Source organism: Aedes albopictus, chromosome 3, assembly GCF_035046485.1.
Source record: "Aedes albopictus strain Foshan chromosome 3, AalbF5, whole genome shotgun sequence".
Taxonomy (NCBI): domain Eukaryota; kingdom Metazoa; phylum Arthropoda; class Insecta; order Diptera; family Culicidae; genus Aedes; species Aedes albopictus.
The window spans coordinates 326,808,703-326,832,582 of record NC_085138.1 but is presented as its reverse complement, the minus strand read 5'-3'; the positions used below and the strand labels follow the sequence as shown (position 1 = coordinate 326,832,582).

At 40.5% G+C, this 23,880-nt stretch overlaps 1 protein-coding gene across 2 annotated transcripts in view; it reads right to left on the bottom strand.

Annotated features, from left to right (window-relative positions):
* The window catches only part of LOC109426928 (proton-associated sugar transporter A), a 47,932-nt gene extending 26,968 nt beyond the window's left edge, over positions 1-20,964 (bottom strand). Inside the window, exon 1 of one of the 2 annotated variants that reach the window (XM_029865298.2) lies at positions 20,345-20,964. The gene's annotated coding sequence lies outside the window, so the exon portion shown is untranslated. The remainder of the gene's footprint in view (positions 1-20,344) is intronic. The other variant, XM_029865300.2, reaches the window with a different exon arrangement.
* Positions 20,965-23,880: the final 2,916 nt, after the last annotated feature.

Here is a 23,880-nt window from a genome sequence, read left to right as displayed (position 1 = left end):
CGATAACACGAGATTGGCACGAATTCGAACAGGCAGAATAGCTTTGTTAATCGAGGGTAATTATTCAGATGTGTGACCAATAGGTCGTGTCCGATGCACAATGGAATCGTGCTTGATTATTACACCATAAACAGGATTTAGTGACGATTCGTTGATCTAACGAATGATCAGGTGGCGTATTATAATAAGTCTATGTACATCAATGACCGCGTCTTCAACACAACTATGCAGTTTTAGCTGGACAATGATGCTTGATAAGAAACAGTGCGACAATATTTGAACAAATACAAATTTATTCACAAATGTCTGGTTCTATTCGATAAATATGTATATCATTGGCGCGAAACAGGTATTTACTATACTATACGTTCAATCCTTATCAAATATTTATCCTGTGTATTAATAACCTGTTATGCTTAACTAAAAATAACTTACACTTAGAGTGCCGATACCAGTTATGAAGATAGTCAGTCACAATCATGGTCACAACTCTCCAGTAGCCGGGGCCCGTGGCGTAGTTGGCCACACGTTGGCGGATGGTCATGGGTTTGATACCCAGCCCCGGCACTTGCAATTTTTCGTCAGTTGCTTTTCCCCCGAGAGCACTGACACTGACCCTCTTCTGAGCCCCATGGCTCAAACGGACCCGGATACCTGGACATCGGCGAACTGCTACTCATAATGGACCCCCAATCGGACTGGAAAGGAAGAACGGCCATCTATCATCATCCTTGTGCTCATCATTCTACTAGGTATAAAGTAGAAAAAAAGTGAAAGCAGCAGAAAGGCAACCAGTTCGATAAAGTAGAATAGAAACTAGGCGCTGTACAAAATGTAAGTGCAGCTGTCAATTGAAATTGCTCACGTAGTGCCCCAGTGGACAATAGAGCTGTAAATTAGGTTAAGTGATTAAGAATAAAAAAAAACTCTCCAGTAAAATCGATATTGAGCGTAATTAACCGATCCTAAAGGACGGACTGAAGTGATCGAATGGTGGAAGTAGCATTCCATGAGCAGCACCTGAACAATGTGGGGAGCGCAGATATGGAGCATCAAGGCAGCGGGAGAAATGACGACGTCAGTACAGCAGCAAGCACCAACGAGCCAATTCACATGCTGAGAAAAGTTAAGAATCCTAACAACTCATGAACGTCATAAGTCAGCTGGAAGGGATGGTATTGGAGCTGAACTTATCAAGATGGTCACCTGCTTGCATCGGCTAATAGTTTGGATCTGGGAGATCGATCAGCTACCGGAGGGGTCATTTGTTGTAACTACAAGAAAGGTGACAAGTTGAGGTTGGAGAGCTTTCGAGCGATCACAATTATGAATGCCATCTACAAAGTTCCAGATCATCTTCCGTTGCCTTTCACATAAAGTGAATGAGTTTGTGGGAATTCCCAATCTAATGCCTGGAAGGTGTTATGTGATGAGCTGGGCTTAACAGCCGGGGTAAGATTTTCACGAAATCCAGCCAATTTGTCTGTTTTTCGGATAACATGGTTATTATTCAACACCTCAGCATGATCCGCCAAGGGTTCAACGCATTACCCGTGTCAACACAGAAGCTCCATCAGTGCAGGAGATGGAAACAGCCATCCGTAGCATGAAATCGAACAGGGCCCCAGGGGTCGATCGTATATCAGCTGAGATGCTCAAAGCTGACCCCGTACTATCCGCACAAGTACTACATCAATTATTCTGTAACATATGGGAAACCGCGACATTTCCGGTCGACTGGATGCAAAGCGTCTTAGTAAAGGTACCCAAAAAGGGTGACCTGACTGTATGCGGTATTGGCGGGGCATCATGTTACTGTGTTTCGTTCTCAAAGTCCTCAGCAAAGTGATCCTAAACCGGATATAGGAGAAGATTTACGTAATTCTCCGACGGCAGCAAGCAGGATCCCGTGCCGAACGATCCTGTGTGGACCATATTGTCACGCTCCGTATCATCCTGGAGCAAATCAATGAATTCCAAGAGTCTGTCTACCTGGTGTTCATTGATTACGAAAAAGCTCTCGACCGTCTCAATTACGGAAACATGTGGGAAGCCCTCAGGCGCAAGGGTCTCTCTGAGAAAATCATCGGCCTCATATTGAAGCACAGTTCAGGGCATTTTCGTGCAGAGTACTGCACAACGGTGTTTTGTCCGATCCCATCCGGGTCGTTGCTGGAGTGAGGTAAGGATGTATACTATCACCGCTACTGTTCCTCATCGTAATCGACGAGATCCTGGTTGGTGAGATTGACCATGAGCCAAATCGTGGATTGCTGTGGCAACCCATTACCATGGAGCACCTAAATGATTTCGAACTGACGTTGCTGTCCTAGCTCAACGGCGCTCTGATATGCAGAGCAAGCTGGATGATCTTGCCAATCGCTCCTCAGCAGCAGGTCTTACCATCAACGTCAACAAGACCAAATCGTTGGAAGTTAACACAGTCAACCCTTCCAGCTTTACGGTAGCTGGGCAATTAGTGGAGAATGTTGAAAGCTTCCAATATCTTGGTAGCCGAAGGCGGCACCAAGATCGACATAGGTGCATGGATCAAGAAGGCGAGGGCTGCTTTTGCGAGTTTAAGAAATGTTTGGATAAACAACCAGATCAGTCGACGCACCAAAATCTGAATTTTTAACTCGAACGTGGAATCTGCGCCAGTGAAACCTGGTGTGTATCAATAGAGAACACGCAACACGGTTGCAGGTCTTCATCAATAGATGCCTGCGGTATATTATTCGTGCGTAGTGGCCTCACAATAGGATCTCCAACGTGGAGATCCATCGTCGATATCATCAAATGCCGATAGCGACAGAAATTCGGGAACGAAAGTGGAGTTGGGTCGGGCACACCCTACGCAGGGGCGGAAACGAAATCTGCAAAAAAGCGTTAGACTGGAACCCATCAGGACATCGCAGCAGAGGCAGACCTAGAGGCTCATGGCGGCATAGCCTTAATAACGAAATTAAGCAAGTCGACAGAAATTTGACCTGGCCACAGGTCAAGGCGGTGGCTGGCAATCGCCCAGGATGGAAATCTTTCAATTCGGCCCTCTACACCACCGTGAGTGCCCAGGACTGAAAGTAAGTAAGTAACATAGCATAACCATATATATTATTATTGCTAAAATATTTAGAATGGTGTCAAAACTGTAAACCCGCTTAAAACATCAAGCAACAAAGGTCGGGCTGGTAGTGAACGCATAAAAAACGAAGGACCAGCTCAACTAACCGCGAACGACATGACAAGCCTAGGCAACAGAGTAACGATCTAGGTTACGATAGACAGGGGTACTTTCGAAGTAGTGGAGGTCTCCTCGCATCAAATGATTAGGACCATCTTTGGCGATATGCAGGAGAACGGTGTGTAGTATCGAAGGATAAATCACGAGTTCCCTGCACCTATGATGAACCTTAATACCATCGGAAAGGTGGCAAAAACTAGAACAATACGAAGGACAGAACATGTTGTGAAAAAGCCAGAAGTGTGTGTCGAATTGAAATCCGTCAGCGGTGGCGTTTGGAACCTGCCTAGGGTTAGTGGCGGAGGCGTGAATCGGCTTGGCCATAATTTGTGCTGAGCTTCTTAATCAATCACGTACGGTTGCTTTATTTCTTTCAGTAACGCACTCAAAGTATTGAAGATTTACCAGTATTTTTGTGGTATTTTTTCGATTTTTTCATTCGATTTTTTTCCTGGAAGTTTTTCTATGTAATCATCAGAAAACTTCTCAAGAAACTATTGAGATAATTATCTACAAAAATAATTGTTCGAGAATAGATCTCTAAGAAATTATCAAAAATTTTCTTATCTAACTTCATTAGAAATGTCACCACGAATTTGAAAAGTATTCAGCCAATTTGCGACTTGGAAGTTTTATCAGGAATTCAAAAAAAAAAAAATACCTTGAATGTATTGTTGGGTACGAATATATAAGAGGCTTCTATTGGAGGTTTGATCATAGTTCATGCAAATTTGATTTCCAATAGTGCGACTTGGGTTTTGGTTATAATTGTTGAAATGATACAAGTGTTTATTCTGACGCATACTAAGTTCCTTGCTCATGGGTTTTTTTAGCCAATCGACACACTAATCATTCTGTTATTTCGTGAAGAAGTAAGATAGAGCTCTAAAATTTCTTGACGATGCTTATGTTCCGATAACAATTTTTTTGTTAAAATCGATTTACAGTGACCTCTAAAAACGGTACTATGAAAAAAGTGATATATTGTGCATTACGGGGTCAAAAATGACCCCTACCTTGATAGCGCTCCCAAAAATCCATGTGTAAATCGAATTTCATTCTTTTGGCCTTAAACGAAAGACCTTTTTGCCTTCTTTTATTCGATAGCTGTTCTTCCTAACTCTACTGCAGAAATATTCATTGATTACTTGGATAACTTTTTCATGTTTTTTGTCTATTTAATATTTGCTCCTATTCGACCTTTTTTCAATTGGTTGTGTTTTTGTCATGCTGCTCTTCAGCGTTTTGTATGAATTCGGTCGATGGCAGCGGAAATGTTGCTACCAGAAGACACGATACAAGTAGGTCCGCGAGTTTTGATTCAAATGTTTCCGTAATGGGTGCGTTCGGCAGAATCGTGATTCGGCGCAACACCAGAAATTTCTTCAGTTTGAAAGTGTTTCTAAAGTGATAAAAAGCGAAGAATATTATTAGGTGCATTCCGGCTGATGGTGGCCCAAATTGTTTAGCATAAGTTCCTTTTTTTCGCGATTCCGAAGAGTGATTGGCTTGTGCTACGGCCAGTACTGGGAGTGAATACAACGGAGGAAGTGTACTGAACGTCTTCAGCTGCTTGCATTAGCCAGTTTTTAAGAATGTTGAGGTTTGCAATAGTGTGTTTAACGGTTCCGCTGATGGTTCGACCCATGGTGCTCAACCATCTGCATCGTATCACAAAAAAAATATGTGTTTGAAAAGGAAGAGTGATCTTAAATAATCTGAAACGTGATATTTTGTTTCATTGATGACTAATCGCGTGTGCAACGGAGGTGAAATGGAAACTAAGCCCAGTCATTGAAGTAGACACCTTAATGGATGGCAGCGGATCCTGGATGGTTCTCGGTGAGATTGTTCTAATTATTTTTGATTAATTTCATTACAACACAATGCAATAAGATACATTATGAATAATTCTACTTATACACATTTGTTATATAACTACAATTACATACACGTTGAAAATTCGCTATTTTCAACATCCTTTCATCTATTGGAAGCTGCTTCAGTTCTGGGCTCTTTCTAAGTTGATGAAGGGATTTAAAAAATGCTTGCAAGGACTTGGCCAGGTGTGTGGAGCTGAGTGGGTCTATGACATTGTGAATAGTAGCGACATCAGCAATGTCAATGGATATATTCAACTTTGCAACTCCATCCAAGATTTGTGCAAGTATTCATGCTATGCTATGCTATGCTATGCTATTCGACCTTTTTTCAATTCGACCTTTTGTCCAATTCAACCTTTTGTCTCATTCGACCTTTTTTTCATTCAACTTTTTGTCCCTTCAATCTTTATTTCAATCGACCTTTAATCCTTCAACCTTTTGTCCTTCGACCTTATGTCTTAAAATTTTAAAATTTTAAAATAATACATTTATTTATTTATTTGAGGAGGAAACATAAAAAGGTACTGTTTTTCGCTAAGGCCTGGTATACCAACGCATTTCATAGAGAAATTCTGAGAGGAATCTCTGCGAGAATTCCGAAAGTGTCTTCCATAGATTTATACATGAAGGTTTTTCATGAAAAATGACTAAAACAATCTATGGGGAAATTATTCTAAGTATTCCTGACGGAATCTTTAGATACCTTCCTAAAGAAGCTGTTGGAGGGATTCCCGAAGAAAACCCTAGAAATTGTTTTTGGCAACTCCTTGAAGACATTCCATAAGGAATCATTGGATCAATTTCTGTATAAACCGCTACGGAAATTCCAGAAAAAACTATCCCTGGAGGAATTTCTGAAGCAGTCCTAGGATAAACCCTAAAACAATCGGTAGAGGAAATCCTCGATTCGTGACCGGGGGAATTCCTTAAGGAATCTCTTGAAAAAAATCACGGAAGAATTACTGACGGATTTTTCAAAGGAACCCCTCGAAACATGTTTGGAAAAAATTCAAGAGGAATCACTAAAGGAGCTCCTGAGAAAATCCATGAATCACTTTCCTGGCTCCTGAGTGTATCTCTGTAAAATTATCCCAAAAAATCCAAAACAAATCGATGAAAGAAACATCTAGAAAACCTTGAATCCTTGAATAAAAAAAAACTTGCAGGTATTTCTGAAATCATCCCTGGAGGACTTCTTGAGAGTAGATGATGTAAGGATTTCAAAAATGTCTAAAGGTACTCCTGAAAAAAATCTGGAGGAATCACAGGAGGAATTCCTGAAGAAATCCCTGGAAGCATTTCTGGAGGAATTTCGAGAAAAATTCCTGAAGGGATTTCGGGAGGCATTCCCTGGAGTGAGTCTAAGAGGAAATCCTGGAGAAATTCCTGGATGAATCCCTAGAGAAATTTATCGAAGAACCTCAGGAGGAGTTTCCGGAGGAATTCCTGTAGAAATTTCTGACAACAATCCTGAAGGAATTCCTGGAAGAATTGCTGTAAAAGTTCTTGTAGGAATTCCTGTAGAAATTCCTGTAGGAATTCCTGTAGAAATTCCTGGAAGAATTCGAGAAAAAATCGTGGTTGAATTTCTTAAGAAATTCCTGGAGGAATCCCTGAAGAAACTCCTAAAGGAATTCCTGGAGAAATTTCTAGAGAAATTCCTGGAGAAATTCCTGAAGGAATCCCCGGAGGATTTCCTGGAGTAATCCCTGGAGAAATTTCTAGAGAAATTCCTGGAGAAATTCCTGAAGGAATTCCCGGAGGAATTCCTGGAGTAATCCCCGGAGGAATTCCTGTAGGAATCTCCGGAAAAATTTCTGGAGGAATTCCCGGAGAAATTCCTGAAGAAATCCCCAGAGGAATTCCTGGAGAAATCCCTGGAGGAATTCCTGGAGGAATCCCCGGAGGAATTCCTGGAGGAATCCCCGGAGGAATTCCTGGAAAAATCCCCGGAGGAATTCCTGGAGGAATCTCCGGAAACATTTCTGGGGGAATTCCCGGAGGAATTCCTGGAGAAATCCCCGGAGGAACTCCTGGTGGAATTCCCGGAAGAAATCCTGGTGGAATTCCCGGAGGAATTCCTGGAGGAATCTCCTGAGGAATTCCTGGAGGAATCTCCGGAAACATTTCTGGAGGAATTCCCGGAGGAATTCCTGGAGGAATCCCTGGAGGAATTACTGGAGGAATCTACGGAGGAATTCCTGGAGGATTACCAGGAAAAGTTTATCAAAGAATCCCTGGAGATTCAAGTAGAAATTCTTAGAGGAATCCCTGAACGAGTTCTAGGAGAATCCTTGGTGGAATTCCTGGAGGAATCCCTAGAAGAATTCCTGGAGGAATCTCTAGAGGAGTTCCTGGAGGAGATTTGGGAGTAGTTTCAGGAGGAGATTCAGAAGGGATTCCTGGAGGAACTCCTGAAGGAATTGCTAGATAAATTACTGGAGGATTCCCTGAAGGAGTTTGTAGAGGAAGTGATTCCTCCAGGAATCTCCAGTGATGGAGATTCCTGGAGGAATTTCTACAAAAATCCCTGGAGAAATTCCTGGAGGAATCCCTGGTTGTATTTCTGGAGGAATCCCTGGGTGAATTCCTGGAGGAATTTTCGGAGGAAGTCCTGGAGAAATCATCGGAGGAATTCTTGGAGGAAACCCCGGTGGAATTCCAGAGGAAATCTCTGGAGGAGTTCCGGGGGGAAATTCTGCAGAAGTTTCTGGAGAAATTTTTGAAATAATTTCTCAAAAATTCCAAAGTGGAAACATTATTTTAAAAATAACCATGTTCTGGCTTTTAAATGAAGTTCTTTCTCACTCGCTGAGTTGCTTTTATAATCTTAAATGTGTATGATTAGTTTGCTTCTTCTAAAAAAAACCTCGTATTTACAGCAGGTCTGTAACAAGTTAACAGAGGTCTTTTCCAGAACTTACTATTAACTTTTCTTCTTCAATGTAATGTAGAGGAAGCTTCACCAGTTTATTAGAAATTGTTAGAAGGCAAAATACATTGCGCCGAAACGTCGGAAAATAGACATAATTTATTTCCTTCTGATTTGAATGACTGCATGCCAAACCAAAAATTGTGTTACTCAATAAAGGTCCCATTAGACAAATAGTAGGGTAAATCGCGCACCTGAAAAACTCGCCAATTGTTGCACACTCCATGCCATTCATTGCTTTTATGAGATGTGCAACAATTGGGTTTTAAAATTTGGAAAAAATCAATGATTCTATATTTTTAAACGAAAGAGCACCTTTTTCTAAGCCTCTATGTTTTTTTTCAGATTTTTAGAACATTGCTTTGATACTTAAAAGCAATTTCAAAATGATATATTTAAATCACCTTTTGACAGCTAGGCAACTGCTTGACAGCTCCACCCAGTACAAAATCCAATGAGGGGTGATTCGACAAATCGCTCCCATACAAATTTCAAATTGGTTTTTAAATAGGTTCCCGGGCTCCAAAAGTCATGAAAATTTGGATTTCGGCTCAGTTTGGCGTGCAAATTCAGAATATGGAATTATCTCAACATCGCTTAAAATGCCAATTGGCAATTTACCCTATATGAATATTTGCCATATTCCCTCTTTTCTTCGAATCTAATATATCCCTCAATTTAATTTTAAAGAAATAAGTTCTATGGAAATTATTTCAGGAATTCATCATCGGAGTTTGGAACTCCGTTTGAAAATAATCCCAATAGGTTTCTATTGGTTTGGATAACGGCCTATAGCGCATTGCATTGTTTTGATTTTATATGGGATTTCAACGTTTCTTGTTGGCTTGATACTTCTTAAAATCCCAGCAATAAAGTTACAGTATTTTATACCTAGAACACTAAAAAGTTTAAAATGCCTCTATTATACAACCACCAAAACTATGCAACCCTGGAAAAGGAAGTCTGTCCCACAATATAACAGCGATACCAGAATTTTAGGAAATTTGAGGGAAAAAACTAAAATGTGAATACTATTCGTACAAATCAACAGCTAATACAATTGTTGGAACAGCTCAACAAAATATTTTTAGAAGTTCCATCAAAAATCTTTCTAATTCAGTCAGGAATTATAAACTTTGGGAATCGTTGAATCTTTCAATTTTACAATCAAATATTATTGAAGAGATCTTTAAGTAAACAGTTTGAAATTGGTGTATAAATTCCAAATATATGTTATTAACAGAACTTTCGAGAGTAGATGGTTTTATTAGGTCAAAAATTGTCTATAGGTAGAAATCCCCGCAGCGTTCCATACAAATCTTTAGTTCACTGGATTTATGAAAAAAAAAAGATTTGGAGATGTTTCATAATATTCCTGAAAAAAAAAAGAGAATAAAACAACAGAAAATTGTACAAATTTAACGAATAGCTGTGCATTCAACTTATAAAAAAATATTTGAGAAAGTCGTTTTAATATTTTAAAAGACATTTTATCAGGATTTCTTTTCTATACGGTTCATATGGAAGAATTTTTAAGAAAATCCTGAATACTGACGATGTAGTTTCCCAAGGATTTTCTCGATAAAAGACCGATATAAATCTCCAAATACATAAAAATCTGTTAGAATACCTTTTGGTAAATCATAGGTAACATAGATCCAACCATTTGTTTTTGAAATTTGGAAAGTCAAATTTTCAAAACTGTTTTATAAAAAAGATTGCCTCACTTAAACACTGCTTGCTTCCATTTGATTTTAAAACGAACGGCTCAACCAAGAAAAACGGCATAACGTTATTTTCATCCTACAGAAATCAAATCTGAATAAAAGTTCAACAAAAATTCTATTTCCGTTTCCACAGCACAGAATATGTTAATAAGGAAAGAGCATTCGTTTCACTATCAGCATCAACAAGCATTACTCTTCCCCTTCAGTTGGCCACGCTCGCGCTCACGCATCAACGCAAACAGTGTGTGTTCAACTAGAAGTACTAAGAGGAAGGCAGATACCTCGAATGAAGGTACCATTCACCATCATCGCGGGCAACTTCCACTGCACAACAGTAGCTAGTGTGCAGCATCGTCAAGCCTTTGCCTTGCTACTGTTTGTTAGTATCATCACGTTCAATGTCGTTTGGAACTATAAGCATCTTGTTTTGGAATGTAAACATTGTCTATTAATAAATGCAAAAATGGTATTGTAGAGATAGAGGACTGGAGTGATAAGGCATTTCTATGAAAAAGTCTACAAATGCACTTTTGCATGTAGAATTAGCATAAGTTGAAATACACAATAATAAAAAGAAAAAAAACTTTTGCATGTGGCAAGAATAATTAATTATTGTACAAAACATACTTTAATTATTAGCTTACCAAACCAAATATACTGTACGTTATTGCTAAAGTGATCAAAACAATCAAAATTGCACAACGTCCTTACGGTCATCGATTCAACCGTATAGTTCTGTTATCACTGCTCCACTGGATCATCAGAAGACCAGTCAGTGCATAATTGCAACTTAATGAGAAGCTCAGATTCATTCGGTATGAAGAGCAGTCGCACGCTGCCGTTGTATCACATTGTTAAGGCGAAACTGGAAGCATTTCCTCATTTTTTGGTTTTTGATTTTTTATTAAATAACGAAGCAATATTTTCAAAATCGGTTTTCGTGCGCATGTAGAGTATGGATCAAAGTATCTTCTGAATTTTTTTAGTAGTGGAAAATGTTTTTCATTTTTACAGAAACCATTTTTGAACAAAATTTCACAAAAAAATGGTTTCTGAAAAAATGGAAAACATTTTCGACCTCAAAAAAATTCAGAAGATACCTTGATCCATACTCTACATGTGTATGAAAACCGATTTTGAAAATATTGCTTCGTTATTTAATAAAAAATCAAAAACCGAAAAACTGAGAAAATGCTTCCAGTTTCGCCTTAAGGATCAGTGTCATGAAATAGAAAGTGCTTTTCCCGGAGGAAAGTGAATAGCTTAAATGCACAAGTTGAAGGTGCAGTGCATCTCTGTAGCAGCGTGAAATTAAGCCATTCAAATATAATTTCTAGTTTATGTAAACTGAGGATGAACCAACTAGCAATCAATTGTGTCTTTAGCTTGTGAGATGAAGTGTAAATTACTTGGTCAATTGTTGGCACGTTTATCGTTTCACTGCCCTAGAGCTAGCCCTAGAATGAAGCATGAAAATACAATCCAACATCCGGCATTGCTTATTTATGCGTCATAAGCATCCTATAGCCTGGAAGATTGCGAAACGAAGAGGTCAATTTGTGTTCCACAATACAGCTGCCCGGAAGAGCAATGCAACTGCCAAGCGGCAAAATGGCTGCACTGTACATTGTACCGAGTTCTATTGAATTTTTAACGGAAGCTATTGCGACATTTGCACCCATTTAGACTCGGTCGAAATTCATTATCATCACAGTCGAATTTCGCACACGACTTCGCAGCGGCTGGCATACACAAGTTCTGTTGAGTTCATCACAGAGGCGTCGGATGCACAACAGGTAAACAAAATCTGTTTGATTAGTGTGAAATATCGCTGGGAAATGATGATTCAGTGGATTCTCAAATTATCACAGTAGTCTAAATATTAATAAGAAACCCAATATTTTTCTATCACTACTTTGTAGATGTGACTTCCACAGGGAGTTAGTGCTAGGAGTTGGTCCCACGTGCTAGTCGAGATTTAGTTCAGTAATGCTTCTTTTACTTCACAGTTCACGACAGAAGTGTCGCAGTTGGGTGACATCCCTGAACTACGTGACACTCGAATTGAATGTTTGAAATTGCTGCCTCCTCGTTTCCACGAACTTTTTGGAGTTTTTGGTCATGATCGTAAGTTTCATTTATTTTTCCTTCAATTGAACTACAATGCAGTATGTATGGATGTCTCAGAACTGTTATCGCATTTACTCAACAACGGTGGAAGGGACTGAAATTGTGCTGACTCTTTAGTGCATCAGTGCACATGGTTGTCCTTTGCCAAAGTGAATCGTTGTTTCGATTGTCTCAGCTAGGGTGACAATGGGTATTGTCGGCAGGTTTGTTCTCTTCGTCATGGGGGGTTTTTGTCAGCCAAATTGCCTGAAACTTGGCCATATAATTCAGCTTAGTGGGGAAGGATGTGAGACCAACTCTGAGTTCAATAGGTTTCAAAAAACCCCCAAAGACGAAGAGAACAAAACGGCCGAGAATAGGTAATTTCCCCTAGTTGAGTTTGGCATTTTGTCTTTCGATACCACTAATGCAATTTATGATTGCAATAGCGGTTATTTCGTGCTTTTGTTCAGTTGGATAAAGAAATAAATAGATCTACTGGATATATTGAAAATTGTACAATGCGATGCATGTTTTTAGAAGTCCATGTAGCCACAGCTGTAAAGGCCTGTGCATTTAGCATGACCAATGGCAGCATGATGCTGAGGGTGATGGGTTCCACATCGTTCTGGGACAGCAGGGATGGTAGCCCCCCCACCGCTCTTCTGCGAGTCAGCCGTGTAGATGCCAGCTAAGAATAGGACCACTAACCTCAATTCAAGGTGTCAAGTGACCCGTGCCGAGGAATGAGTGACCAAGGGGATGAAAAAGATACTCGCTCCTTATCCCTTTGGAGACGAAGGGGTCATATATGACCTCAACATAGAAACGACTGTATGAATTCATTCATTCAATAAAACAGAATACTGCCTTCGGCAAAGTTGTTGCAAATTCAATCATATATTAAGGAAAAATGGGAATATTTGTATTTGGCACTTCACTGACAACCTAGAACAACATGAACACCATAAAGTTTGGAGACACGAACTACCACATACTATGACATAGCAGTTGTTCTAAATATTGAAATTTAATATATGTTATGGTACATATGAACGGTATTCATTTAACTTTCGTCAAGAATATCAAAATATGTTTTATATTCTGGGATGATCTAGGTGTTACCTCTTACACACAATACGAGCGGAGAATCAATAAACATAAATACGAACCAAATCAATGTCGTCTGACATGATGACATTTGTCCAATTCTAGCTTTTCGCATTAATTTCAGCCAATTTAGATTATGGCCGTTAATATTAGTTCATTCTTGCTTGTTTAATTGAATACGATACATCCATATGGCCAAAATAGCTCTCATTATGGAAAATTACAAGAATAACAAAAACCGAACCGTCCCCCGAAGCCGCAATCGTGGTCGAGGGCATTCATTTGACATTTTTGTTTCGTACAGTAGTTTGATCGCTTGTGTTGCGAATGTTGAAGACAAAGGTAGCCGAGTTTCGACGAAAAGGTGTCAAAAATTGTGGTCGCTAACAAGACTGATAATGGCTTTCCATAATCTGCTGGGATCCATGAACCTCTTGATACTTCATATGTCATTAAGAGACACTATAGTTATATTCCAGGTCAGCCAAACAACTTTGGAGTTCAGAACATTAGGTCTACATTCGTAACAGCAGTCATATCTGCAATACTGTGATCAGCAATCCCCTTGGCATTGCATGAGTCATTCTAAGATAATTTTGAAATATTTCAGATCAACTAAACTACTTCGGAGACTCTTCTACACTTGTGATAATAGCTTTTACGAGTACGTTAAGGGGGCATCCACTGTGTTTGCCAAAGTACTTCGAGGAACAATGGGCGTTGTTATATATTTTGGGATATTATGGGTCATCCTTACTGTTATTAAGCTCAGATGATAAAAAAACCACTGTAACATGATGTAATTTTGTTTTAGATACACCCGAACCTCTATTTGGGTAACGAGTTGGGACTGCCTTGATAGAACTTTTACCTAAATGCATTCATTTACTAAATGGATTCAGATCATTACCTATATGGATTTCAAGGTTGCAAAGAAATTTGAGAAGGGAAAGTGGCTTGCTGGTGCAAAGGGGAGGGGGTCAAGGCTTTCAGATGTAAAAAGGGATGATCAGAGGGATTTCAAGGGAGTTTAGGGGGAGGGGTGTTCAGAGGAGTTTCCAGGCGTTTCAGGAGGTTTCAGAGGGCGTTTAGGGGACTTCATATGCTCTCAGGTAATCTTCACCTTTCAAAAGTGTTCCAAAGCTTGTCAAGGCGTTTCAGGGCTTTTCAGGAGGTTTCAGGGGTATTTTAGGAAACTTCAGAGGCTTTCAGGTGCAATTCATATGGATTTTATTTGTGTTTCAGAGGAGTTCCAAGGCGTTTCGGGACCTCAAACCTCTCTGAAACGGTTTTGTGGGGCTTCAGAAACTCTCAGGTGACTTTCACGCAGATTTTTAAGTGGTTTTAGAGGCGTTTCAAAGTGTTTTAAAGCGTTTGAAGGCGTTTCAGGGCGTTACTGGAGATTTCACAGGATTTTTAGGGGGTTTCAGAGGCTCTCAGGTGAATTTCATGGAGGTTTGTAGGGGTTTTAGAAACGTTTCAAAGCGTTTCAAGACGTTTCAAGGGTTTCCAATGTATTGCAAAATCTTCAGGGACTCGCATGTGAATTTCTCGCAGGTTTCATAGGGATTTCAGAGGCGTTTTAAAGCGTTTTAAGACGTTTCAAGACGTTCCAAAGCGTTTCAATGCGTTTCAAAGCGTTCCAAGAGGGTTAATGGGGCCTCTGAGGCTCATGGGATTTCATGTTTTTTTTTTTGAGGCGTTCCAATGCGTTTCAGGGCGTTTCAGATGGTTCCAGAGTGGTTTCAGGGGGGGTTCGGAGGCTCTCAGGTATATTTCATGGAGATTTCATGGGGGTTCTAGAGACGTTTTGAAACGTTTCAAGGTATCTCAATTGTATTCAGAGCGGATTCGGGGGAATATAGAATCCCATTAATTTTTCCTTTATGATTGTTTTAGAGACAATCATACACGTTAGTAGATCCGATGACCTAAACTCAAGGAAGTTCTTGAAGATCCTTTAACTGACAATGAGCTCACCACTTGATAGCACATAGCTAAATGAGGCTGTGTAAGCATACATATCATTCATAATGCTCAAATATATCACTGATTACACTTTTACATCAGATGGCCTTAACTCCAGGGAGTTTGTCGGAAGCTGCCATACAATAATAGAACCCACCACTTAACAGAACATAGATGCCTGGGGCTGTGTGAGTATAAGCCTCATGCATAATGCTCTTAGATACAACTAGTAGCCCTCGTAGATTCGATGATCTATACTCAAGGGAGTTCTTAGAGACCCTTAAAGATTTTTTGAACTCAAAACTTGATAGATCATAGTTACCTGAGGTTGTATGAGTATGAACTTGGTACATCTCTTAGAGAAAACTAATTACGTTAGTAGGTCCGATAACCTATACTCAAGGAAGTTTTTGGAGAACCTTAAACTGACAACGACCGCACCACTTGATAGCACATATCTACATAAGTCTGTGTAAGCATAAATTTCATTCCTTATGTTCAAATAGATCACTGATTACACTTGTAGATCAGATGGCCTTAACTCCAGGGTGTTCTCGGATACTCTTAAACGTTTAACGTTTACGGAGCGTGTTTAAGACTCCGTAAACGTCCTCTAACTCTTAATTCTGCTTTTTTCGTAAACCAACTTTAGCTGTTCTCTTGAGTACTCTAACTGCTCTGAACACAATCAAATTCCGGTAACGTTTCCTAAATGGAGGGACCTAAATAAATTTTACCTAATTTGATTCTACCTAAATGGAGATTTCAGTGTAATAATGTTACACACCCAAATAGGATCTATGAACCTCTTATCTCTCAAGGGTCACTTCATGATAGATTTGTGAGAATTTGGATCATACAATCTTTCATGGAGTACACAGCTTTATTTCTACACTTGCAAAGCTAGCCTGCTACACTAAGTAATGATACATAAAGAACCATATTTACTAATATTCTTCAAAGACTAGTAGGCATTGTTTTGTACCTTTGAAACATTGAAGGTTGTTCAAACTTTAAATAAACTATTTTTTTGAAATCTGCATTCGTTGTAGTCATTATTTGTGCTTTAATAAGATATGTTACCTAGTCTAACCCATCCAGATCCGTAAATTTCTGTGAAATTCAGAGCCATAGCAAAATACCTTTGAGATATTTGAGGATTACTAAACTTCCCTACAACTAAGAACTTCCAGCAAAAGTGAAGATAGGGACGCGGCTGAGGATAATGAGTACAGGCATGCACCGTGTGTTATGGTGAAAAATTGTTGATTCAGTTTAATCATAATTATTATTAACGCTAAATAAATGAAATAGATACAACACAACAGATCATTACAACATAAACTTCAATTGCTGTAGATGCTAGATTTTTAATATCAAAATAGTTTTGATGACCCCAGCCGATCTGATAATGTCCATTGAATATTTAGAAAATTTACTGGACATGATACAATATAAATTAAAGCTTTGTATGACTAAAGGAGTTACCGTTACACCTATAGGCATTAGGATCTAAACTCAAAAATAGTTTGGACGACCTACGATATCCCGAATGATCTGATACTGTTTTTTGTACTTTATGACTTACTAGACATGATAGAATACAAATCGTAAATTTGTATGATAAAAAAGTTACTGTTACACGCGTAGACGATAGCATCTTAACTCAAAAACAGTTTGGATAACCTCAATTACACCGATTGATCTGATACTGTCTATTGAACTTTCAAAAGTCCAGTAACATGATAGATTACAAATCCTTGCTTTGTATAATGAAAGAATCTACCGTTACACACGTAGACTTTAGGATCTAAACTCAAAAACAGTTTGGATAGCCTAGGATATTCCGAACGAACTGATACTGTCTTTGGAACATTCTGAAGACTTACTGGACATAATAGAATACAAATCGTAGCTTAGTATAATGAAATAAGCTACCGGTACACCCGTAGACTTCAGGATCTGAACTCAAGAACTGTTCATTGAACTTTCAGGAGACTAACTGGACATGATAGAATACAAATTGTAGCTTTGAATGATGAAAGAAGTTACCGTTACACCCGTAGACTTTAGGAACTAGACTTAAGAACGATTTGCATGACCTAAGATATCCAGAAACAATATTTTGCTTCATATTCTACCCTTTCTATGTTGTTGAGCACCATAACCACAGAAATACGTAGAAAACACTCTAAAATAACGTATGGAAAAATTCCGGCTTCGAAGGGTTTATGGAGTCTGCGGCGTACCTGGGCACTTCCCATTATTATGTCCCTTACCGCGTTGATGCAGGACTCTTTCATGGCGGAAATTTTTCCTGTGCAGCTCGTCGGATCAAACATAAATACTAACTAACAAGTATTCACAGAAGTGTGTGAGGCAGCCGTCAGATGAGGAGCTACCGGGCGGTGTTCGCAAGGCTAGGCTGTAACCTTGAAAGCCGGCAGTAATGTCGCTAAGTAGGACTCCCAACAGGAGTTCCGGATCGAAGGGAAGAAGTAACTGTAAGCGGTGCAGGAGCGTAGGCACACCACGTCTATCAAGACTGAACAGTCCAAATACTTGGAAGTCTTGAAGGCATTATTGGAGAGCAACGGCAAGCTCGTGGATCTTTGAGTCTACGAAGGCAGTATTGGGCGTACTCGTACAGGTCAAATGATCCTTGGGCTCAAGTGCGACAAGAAACGCAAGGCAGCCATCTACAAATGTTTGGCGGAAGAGGTCCTTCGCGAAGGGGTAGAGGTGAGGGCTCTTGCAGCAAAGGCGGCTCTGAAAGTGAAGAATCTAGACGAGGTCACCGGAGCGGAAGAGCTCTTCACGGCACAACGACTACAGTGCGAGGTGTAGATGGCCACCGCAGCCGTTCTGCTATGGAAGAGCCTGGCAGGGACACAGGTAGCCTTAGTACAGCTACCTGTGGCCGACGCAAATAGGTCCGGTAAACTAGGTAAGCTTTAGATGGGCTTGTCAGTATATCAACTGACCTTACACGAGCCACCGGAGGTTTGATTCAAGTATCTGGAACCAGGACACAAGTCGTAGGACTGCAAAGGCCCCGACAAGAGCAACCTGTGCAGGCGATGCGGCGGCGAAGGCCATAAAGCAGTAGGTTGCACAAGCACGAGCCCACCCACGTGTTTGATTTGCTCCGGGGAATCTGCGAACAACAAATACCCAACGGAAAATCCAAGACGTCCGGCCTTCAGAAAAGCCATAGCGGACAAATCACAGTGCAGGTAACGTAGTTGAACCTGAACCACTGTGATGCAGCTGAGCAACTGCTTTGTCAGACAGTTTCTGAATGTGGCACGGATATCGCCATCATAGCGGACCCATACTGAGTACCCGCCGGCAACGGCAATTGGGTCGTGGATGGTCCAGAAAAATGGCACCGATATGGATGACGGGCAATTACCCCGGTCAGGAGTTGGTGTCTACTACCTATGAGGGCTTCGTGGTCGCCAAGGTAAACGGAGTCTTCTGCTGTAGCTGTTATGCACCTCTGCGCTGGTCGATCGAGCATTTTAGGCAGATGCTGGAATGTATGACAACCGTACTGACAAGGCAAAGGCCGGTAATACAGGGTGTTTTCAATGCCTGGGCCGTGGAATGGAGTAGCCGTTTTACGCACCCACGAGGTCAGATCCTGCTAGAGGCACTGGCTTTATAAGATGTCGACTTTGCTAATGTAGTCCAAGAGTACCTTCGATCGAAACGGTGCGGAGTCGATTATTGACATGACTTTTTGTAGTCCTGGCCTAACAAGTAGCACAAACTGGAGAGTAGACGATAGCTACACTCACAGCAATCATCTGGCAGTTCGCCTGTACTGTATCGACTACAACAACAGCAGGCAGCGGGTAAAGGAAGAGGCGGCCAAGCCCTCGCAGGTGGAAGACCATATCTTACTTCGACGAAAGGGTATTTAGAGAGACGCTTCGCCGTAACGAAACTTACTTGGTTTAGACGGTGAAGAGCTGGTAGCGGTGCTCTCACGTGCGTGCGATTCGACCATGTCTAGGCAAGTCCACCCTAGAAATAGGAGACCACCGCCTTACTGGTGGACTCAAGCAATTACGGACCTACGTTGCGGCTGTCTGCGGGCTAGGCAGCGGATACAGCAACCACGAACTGAGGGAGAGCAAAACGAACGGCGGGTGGTGTTCACCGCTGCTAAAATCACGCTGAAGACCGAGATAAGGGCAAGCAAAAAGGCCTGCGTCGAGAGTCTCTGTCAGAGTGCCAATGCGAATCCATGTGGTGATGCCTACAGGATCGTAATGGCCAAGACCAGAGCTGTAGCTCATACAGAACAATCTTCAGAGATGTTGGAGGAGATCATTGAGGTAATTTTTCCACGTCATGATCCTAGTCCTTGGCCTCTTTTCGTTGGACAGCTGGGGACTGGGGATGGCGATGAGGCGAGGGTCACCAATGAGGAACTTGCGGATATAGCAAAGTCCCTTAGCGTAGATAAGGCCCCAGGTCCAGACGGAGTTCCGAACTTGGCCTTAAAAGTACAGAGTTTTCACAGAGGTTTGGAAACGACAGAACCTGGTTTTATTACTAAAGGTGGGGAAACCAGTCGGCATATAGACCAATATGCTTGATCGACACGGCAGAGAAGGTGCTCAAAATGATTATCCTCAACAGAATGTTGAGGCACACCAACGGTGTTAATGGTCTGTCGAGTAGCTGGTATGGCTTCTGGAAAGAGAGGTACCGTTGACGCTACATATTTTGTCGGTTACAAAGACAGTTGAAATAGTGCTCCAGTGTAACAGGAGGGCGATTCACTACTGTGCGGAAGTGAATATGGATGTATGGAACGCTTTCAATAGCGCCAGATGTGCTTATGCGTTTTTGAAATACTATTCATATATTGTTCAAACATTCTGAAATAGTGTATGTTTACATGGTGTTATTTCATTTTTTGTAAACTTAAAAGATGTCAATAGTTTAAGATTATCTGCTTAAAAAACCGATCGTTGCTTCAAATTGCGCCTAAAGTGTTTATTTACATTATTGAGCAAACAGTTGCAATCGTTGGAGGAAACATCGTTCACCAGGGTTACGTGACAAAGTTCATGTTACTGATTTGAAGATCGAAAGTACGCATCAGAAAACGAGTCTTCTATCGTGCCGGCTCACAACACCGGCCGGTGAAGGGCTACCACTTTCAAAGATAAAAGATGATAACAGATCACACCTCAACAGCGGAATGAGCGGTTACCAAAATAGCAGCTAGATGTCAAAGGTAATTGTATGGAATCGTTGGAAAGCAAATATGGAGAAAACATCATTCCAAACTCCTGGGCAAATAATCCTTCTTCCTGAAAAGCATTAAAATCTCCAAATCCGGAACACTTACCTTAAAACTAATACTGCTGTACAGTTGACCCGGTTCGCACCTCAAATGTGGCCCCTAATACTCTCCAGGTGAACCTCCAGCCGTATGTTCTGACTACCTCGGTGGTCGTCGTCACTTCTACTACTACTCCTTAACGAACTATCGCAAAACTTGATGCGGCGTCTGCGGTACGAGTGGGTCAAATTCAGCGGAAGGCCCGTAGCTTTTCTCATAACTTTGGCACCTCGCGGAACCGTTTCCAATTTGAATGAGCCGGCCGTCTTCAGCGGCACGATCGGATTGTCTTTTTGGTGCACTAGGCCGCGACGGGAATTTCGAGATTGGAACGTTCTATTAACGCTGGTCACAATCACTGGGGCGAGCGCTATCCTCCCATGCTGCAGCTGCTCATGATTAAAGAACTGATTGCCGTAGAAATTCAAAGGGTTTAATTCGATTGAGGTCGGTTTTAAATCTGTCGAAGCACTATCGCGAAACTACGCGTCGGATGTGATGATCGGTCGGTTAACTCGAAACTATTTCGGGAATTGTTATCGCAACCTAGAACAGCGAGAAAATTCAGAATAGGGATCTATTCAGACTACGTTCCAGATGAACTCTGAAAACGGACTACTGATGTGCTTTTACCGCAGGCTCTTATTTATAACACTCGGGGACAATAGTGAGCGCGTCTCTGTAGCGGCGGCAGTTGACAATCTATCTCCGACGATGACTCTTCAGCTTCACTCTAACGGCGTTCATTACGGCTTGTAATCGCAGTTCTTAGTGGTTGTTTCCATGTAGATAGTAGACGCAATACCAATTACAGTAGGTACCACAGCTGTGTGCCTTTCTAGAAGCGGTCGAGGCGCGTGTCTTCTTGTGACATATCATCTATTCTTCTCCACAGCAAACGGGAGATAACGCGCTGTGCAGAAGCCACCATCTCCGGTGAACGTATAGCTACAGATCGGTCATCGTACTGCTACCAACACACGCTACGCGCAGCTTGCGCTGTATTTGCGGTCAATCGGTTGGAAATTTTCGGGCTTTCGCCGAGTTTCTGTTGACAATCAAAAAACGTAAACAAGTTGTTTAGATGATAAGCTACTCAGTTCTTAGGCCATCGCCATAAATCTACCAGAATGCATCCGTGATGCAAATTTTCTGCAAGCGAGTGTCACACTCCCACAAAGCCCCATCCTGGCGTTATCTCTTCAGAAGTGTGGCAAATTGGCGAAGATTTTAATCTCTCGCTACTTGTTGTCGCCCAGATAAGAAGATCATACAGCAACTGGAATCGTGTGGTTTGGCCGAGAAGAACGTGCAGAATTTCTTGCCTAATTTATTACTGCTCTCATTTTATTTCTAAATATACACACACGGCTGATAACGGAAACTGTGTGACATCCTCGACCTGCGAAAGAGCAAATCAAGCGGTGTGTACCATAAAAGGCACAGAGATACTGGGTTCATATCTGGTGATATATTTGGCGAAAGTTCTCGAACCATATGAGGCGACAATTACTTTTTATGAAGGCATTCAAAATGGAAAATTTTGATTACAATTTTTTTAGCAATGTAATCATGGATGTTGAACCAAGGGCGTAGCCAGCTTTTCGGCCAGGGGGGGGGCGAGCACCCTTACACTGAAAACCACTTTTCAGTAACAAGAAGTTCAAATACTTCATCATTTAAAAAAAATTAAAGTGAAGTATGAAATATGGGTGATTAACAGGAATGGTTCAATGGAAGAATCATATATTATTTTTATCCTGAGGAATTCCTCAAGATATTGCTTCAGGAATTTCTTAACAAATGCCATCATGAATTAAAATTTATCCAGCAGTTTCTCCAGAAATTTCTTTAATATTTTTCCAGGTTATTTTAATGTAGATATTCCAGCAGAAATAACCTTCGGAAAACTTGCAGTAATTCCGTTGGGAATACCTTCAGAAATTTTTTCAATAATTCCTCCAGAAGTTTTATTACGAATTTCACCATGCATTCTTTTGAGAATTTCCCCAGTAATTCTTTACAAATATCATTCTTAATTCCACCAGAAATCCGTTTGGTAAGCTTCAGAAAATACTTTAAGAATTTCTCCGGGAATTCTTTCAAAAATTCCAATCAAACTAGATTCCTTTCCTTGAGGAATACCCTAAGAAATTGTTGGAGAAATTTCTTCGAAAAATCCTTTCATGAATTCCTTCGGAATTACCGGAAAAAAATCTTTGAAAATTTCTAAAGGAATTCTTCCGGAAATTCCTGGAGGAATATCTTTGGAAGTTGCTAGAGGAATGCATTCGGAAATTTTTAAAGGAATCAATTAAAAAATAATTTCAGGAATTTATTTCGAAAATCCATGAGGAATTCCACCGGAAATTCCTTGACAAATTCTTCAGAAATTTCTTGAGGAATTCCTTCATTTCTAAAGCTCCTTGAGAAATTCCGTAAGACATTCCTTCGAAAGTTCTTCTACGATTTCCTTTAGAAGATTCTTCGGGAATTCCTTGAGGTATTTCTTTGAAATATATTTAGAATATTCCTTGAGGAACTCCTTCGGAGTTTTCGTGAGGAATTCTTCCGAAACTTCCTTGAGGAATACCTTCAAAAATTCTTGGAGGAATTCATCCGAAAATTTCTGTGAGAACTCCTTCCCAAATTCCTGAAGCAATTCTTTCGAAAATATTGAAAAAAAAAATCCACTTAAAGTCTCATGAGATATCCCTTCTGAAATGCCATAAGGAATTTCTTTAAAAATCTTTCAAAACTTCCTTGAAAAAATATTTCGGAAATTCCTGAAGAAACGCTTTTTGTGATTTTTTATTTCCTAGGGGAACTCATTCGGTAATTCTTTGAAGAATTCCTTTAAAAATGCCTTGATAAGGAAAATTCGGAAATTGTTAAAGGAGTTCGTTTGGAGTTTTTTTTGGCATATGTCTGAAATGTCTTATCGAACACCTTCGGAAATTTCGTGAGAAATTGTTTGATAAGTTCGTTGAGGATTTTTTTCGGTTTTTTTTTTTATAAATCTTTACGAAATTTCTCAAGGAATTCCAGCGAAAGATCCTTCAGAAGTTTCTTCGGAAATTCCTCAAGAAATTCCTTCAAAAATGTATTGCGGAACTCCTACGAAAACTTGATTAACTTCTTCAAACATTCCTTCAGAAACACGTTTGGGAATTATGTGAGAAAATCCTAAGGAAATTTTTTGAGGACAACCGTCAAAATTTTTTGGAGGAATTCATTCGGAAATTTTTGGAGGTATTTCAAGGCAAATCCATAAGAAATTTCTTTGGCAATTCCGGGAGGGATTTCTTTGGAAATTCGTAGAGGAATTCCTTCGGAAGTTCAGGAGAAAATCCTTTGAAAATTCCAGGAGAAATTCCTTTGAAAATTCCTGGAGGAATTTCTTCGGGAAAATCCTGGAGGAATTCCCTCGGAAATTCTTGGAGAAATTCCTTCGAGAATTCGTGGAGGATTTCCTTCGGGAATTCCTGGAGGAATTTCTTCGGAAATTCCTGGAGTAATTCCTTCGGAAATACCTGGAGAAA